We start from the raw sequence: 5190 nt of genomic DNA, 5'->3' as shown, positions 1-5190 counted from the left end.
TCAGCCACCACCACCACCACCACAAGGACCACCACAACACCACAGTGGTGGAGATGAAGAAGAGGAGGCAGAGGAAGAGGAGGAGGGGGAGAGGCTCTACCTGCCAGAAGATAGGAGCACATTGTCTGGGAGTTTTTTAAAATCCCAAAGGGCCTCAAGAAAGTGAATGCGCCAAAGGTGACTTGTTTGATCTGTGGCACTGTACTTTCCAGGGGGAACCCTGCCAAAAAATATTCTTTTGGCAACAACACCATGATTCGCCACATGCAACGCCGGCACCCTAACAACTATAGTGCGGCAGAGGTCAGAGAACTGACCAGAAACCCTCCCCAATCTTCTCCCAGCACCTCCCAAAGTACCCAACCCACTCCATCGGGACCAGAGACAAGGGAGATGGTCCCAAACATCCAAACACAGTTTGGAAATTTCAAAATAGTTTGTATATTTTGTGGGCGTACAATTTGCTATGGTGAGCAAAGTGTTAAACTCATCAACCGTGCTGGTGACAACCACAAGTGCTCAAGGAAACCTTAATTTTTTCCTGATTTTTTTTGCTCCAGTTGAGCCGTTTCCAATTCCCTGTTTTTGTTTGTCCCCATAAAAATTCCAAAAAATATATAAAATTGTTCGTAAAAGCCAAAAAAAGTACAAAATGTTCCAAAAAACAATAAAAAAATATAAAACAACAAAAAGAATAAAAAAACAGTTCTTTTTAGAACTACCTCCAATTTATAAAAAAAAATGCTAAATTTTTTTAAAAATCTGTCGTTCTTTTTTCCCCATGGTACGCTCCCCGGTTCGCTCCCCGGTGCGCGTTCCGGGCGCTCCCCCGCGCAAATCGAGCGCAAGCAAGCCGTAATGGCGAAACGCGTCGTTTTTCTACTTGCCTAAATAAACTTCACTTGCAAGTTAACCTGGGTGTCCGAGCATCATCCTTACCAGGAAGTGTGTTGGAGTGAATTCATTGGGATACCGGTTACCCTTCTCGGACCGCCCACGACATCTGATGATCTCTGTACCGGTAATGGTGGAGGAGTATATATATATATATATATATATATATATATATATATATATATATATATATATATATATATATATATATATATAGAGAGAGAGAGAGAGAGATAGATAGATAGATAGATAGATAGATAGATAGATAGATAGATAGATAGATAGATAGATAGATAGATAGATCATGTGTGGGTACGTGAAAAAATTGTCCGATACCTTCGCTATATTGATGATATCTTCTTAGTGTGGCAAGGGGATGAAACAGAAGCTTGTGCGTTTATAAATGCCATCAATGATAACCCATATAATCTCAGGTTTACATCCAAAATAAGCAACAAACAAGCAGAATTTTTGGATGTCACTGTATACATTGATGAACACGATAAAGTGCAAACTACTCTCCATCGCAAAGCTACTGCAGGCAACACTACTCTTCATGCCTCCAGTTTACACCCAAGGCACACGATCCAAAGTATTCCCTACGGGGAAATACTTAGGCTGAAAAGAATCTGCAGCAGTACTAATGATTTTGAGAGTAGTGTTAATGACCTACGCATTCGCATGAAAGCCGGAGGTTATACAGAAAAAATGTTTAACCAAGCATTAGCGAAATCACAAAACAGAACCCGGGCTAGTCTGCTAAGCACACCTTCTGAAACTACTAATTCACCTGATGAGACAATAGATACTACCAAACAGGAATGTCCCAGGTTCATCACCAATTACAGTAGCCAACAAAATAAAATAAGACAGATCATCAATCATAACTGGCCTATTGTATTAACGGACAATGTATTAGGAAATATGCTTCCTAACAAACCCATGGTTACTTTCCGGCGTGCTCTCAGTATGGGCGCAGTGCTTGATCAAAGTAGTCCTGAACTCAAGTGCAAACAGAACTGGCTAATCAAGGAGGGATTCCGGAAATGCTCTACTTGTAGAGCGTGTAAATTCGGAATAAATAAGACTCACTATAAAACTCCCTTCAGTGACACAGAGACCCCAATTAAAGGCCAGCATACTTGCAAAACAGAATATGCAGTATACGTTCTGACATGTACGTGTGGCCTCAATTATGTAGGCAGCACCATACAACCTGTACATGTCAGAATTTTACAGCATATACGAGCTATTTTGCACTCAGATCCAGCATACCCAGTAGCACGTCACTTTTTGAGCACTCATAGTAAAGATATTAATTGTCTATCTTACTACGTGATAGCCTCGATCCCCAAGCTAAGACGTGGAGGCAACCGTGAGCTCAAACTCAGGCAATTAGAATCACGTATGATCCTCGAATTCGACAGTAAATGGCCCAACGGGCTTAATATTACTGAGGATCTCCGTCATTTTCTATGAGAGGCCCCCCAACAACTAGTAGTACCTTGGTTTCCTTTCCCCTAGATAGTCAGGTTCCTTGTTATCTAGTGGGTCAAATCTTCCAGTCCAAGTAATTTATGACGGTGCCGAATTCACTAGCTGTATAGTTGACCAGTCAAGTTCCTTGTTGGTCAATCTACTATTGATAAATGTAACTCCTCACTTTCCTCTAATGTTGTAAATATTGTTGTATAATAATTTAGATACACTTGTTTTATCAAAAAAATGAAAAAATATGTCTGTACACTTTTTATCACTGTATTTTACACCGGGTGTTTTTAGCAACTATGAATTTTACACATGGTAGTTTTATTAAGTATCTATTGTTTTAACAACTTTTGTATGAGATTTATATAGGGTCATGTCCCTATCTCTGACTATTTGCATTTATGCAATGATGACACAAGATACTTTACAACATGTGGATTCAGCACTTTATTCTCACCTACCTCTTTTCCCTATGCACTTTACCACTCTCCACCAAAACGCAGACTTGGAACCAGTCTAAATTGTAAATATTGGCACCTTCAGCAATCCTATAATTCCCCAGTCACTATAATACTGTAAATAGACATTTTAACGGTTATTTATATAAGGATTTATCCTGTTATTAATTTTGTGATACCGTATTAAGAAAATCTGCAATTTTTTACTATAATCCTGTTTTTAAAACATGACATCTCATTTTATTTATATTAATTTGTACGCAAATAATATATAACATTGAAATGTGGTTTGTTTGAAAACAAAGGAAAAAGATTACTCGGCAGTACTTCTCTCCTTAAAATGTAGGAGTAAAATGTCTTTTATGTCTATGCAGATTTATATCATGTGACAGGGCGGGCCAATTGGGTGTGCACAGCAGTATAAAATTAAAAAGTTGAAACTGGCTCATTTGCATGTGAACAAGGGCTTTTCCAGCCCGAAACGCGTAGTGCCCTCTGGCTTACCGGCTTCTCTGCAAATAAAAGATCCTGTGCAGCGCATTCTGTGGTCCGTCTCCTATGTTCCCTCGCCGGTCTGACGTTGGTTGACCTGGAAGTGGTGGTTGGAGTTTTTTCGGATATATATATTTATATATATATATATATATATATAGAGAGAGAGAGAGAGATAGATAGATAGATAGATAGATAGATAGATAGATAGATAGATAGAGATAGATAGATATATATACATATATATAACGTGCCAGGATACTCTGGCAGTAATTGAGCACGTTATAAAACAGCATAGTAATAATAATAATAATAATAATATAACGACTGCCTTACCACCAAAAGTGGTAAATCGGCACCCATAAAAGTACCCCTTGAATGGGTCCAAATGTACTACTTTTTAGAATTCACAACCATTTCAATAGTAGGGTTGGAAAGCTGTACCAGTCTCAGGTTTCCAGGCATTCTGCTGGCAATCAAACACCCATAGAGTGATGGAATGAATCCCTGCAAATAGTCCATGTGCCACTATAAACAAAGGCTCACCTAAAGCAAATCAGAACCTCACGGGAAGAGTCCGTCCGGAAATTTGGTCATCTCACCCCCCCCCCCCCCCCCCAGCCTGCGGCCTACCACTTTTTCAGTTGTGAAATTTGAAATCCACATCTACGATTCTTTCTGACTAAGGAACGCACTTCTGTGTGACCATTCTCAACAATGTATTCATGCACACCTGTGGCACACACCCCACGAGACATACGCACACCTACATGCAGACAGAACAAACATGAGCTGGCGTCCATGAATGTACAGAGCAGAACGCATACAGACACCCCTGTCCACAGAGCAACATTGATTCAAACCTCCAAACAGCAGTCACACAGGCATGCAAATGCAAACAGACAACACAAGAAGAGGTATCGATGTGCACAGAAAACTGTGCCACTGGATTCAAGCTAGCCTGGCTGATGAGGGGTGAAACGCATAAACCGGTCCTAGGATGCTTGTTTACAGTCCAGGGAAGACCTGGCTTGGCAGTTGGGTCTGGCCTGTTCCCAAGAGGCAAAGACTGATTTGCATATGGCTGGGTCTAAACTGGAATGTCATAGGGAGCAAAAAACTATGGATTTTAGCCCAGATCTCTTGACTGGTGGTAAATGTTTTGATTTGTTCTGCAAGCCGTCCATAATTTGTGTGTCTTTACAAAACACAGAGCAGCACAGGTATACAGGCAGGTATACCTAAAAACACAAAGTACATTACAACAGACAAGCACAAAAAGGCAGGCGGATGGATGGATGATTATGGGCGAGTGGAAAAATATACAAATTCTTACATTTGATGTTCACAATTGGATTCATTTTTTGTTTTGCTACTTACAAGGGAACAAATGTGTTTCTTATGTTGACATTTTACTACAGTCTGAGTTGCAGCAGGTTTCACATCACCTGTAACTAATAAGAGGTCTATACTGCTCCGCTGTGAGGATGTCAAGCAGGAAAACCACACCGCAAATCATCGTCCATGATGGAAGAGTGATAAGAGACAGTGTGAACACTGAATGTCTTCATTGTGGGACACGCCTGCACTTGAGAATGCATACAATGGTCTCCTTTCTCCAGTCAGACAAGCATTGATTGGCACATCAGCAGAGGCCATGGCTGACCCTGGCACTGTGAATATAGGAATTGTTTTTAATTGCCCTCCAATGACATAGAGAAATCCCAAAATAATTTCATGTCCCTCCTGATAAGCACCAATCACAAAGACGACAATGAAACTTGACATTCTTGTCGCACGAATGAAGCAAAATTAGAAGACATATGACCCCAGTATCAGGAGGAGACATAAAGAGACA

The sequence above is a fragment of the Lissotriton vulgaris genome, chromosome 12, assembly GCF_964263255.1.
Source record: "Lissotriton vulgaris chromosome 12, aLisVul1.2, whole genome shotgun sequence".
Lineage (NCBI taxonomy): Eukaryota > Metazoa > Chordata > Amphibia > Caudata > Salamandridae > Lissotriton > Lissotriton vulgaris.
This window is presented reverse-complemented; position numbering follows the sequence as displayed.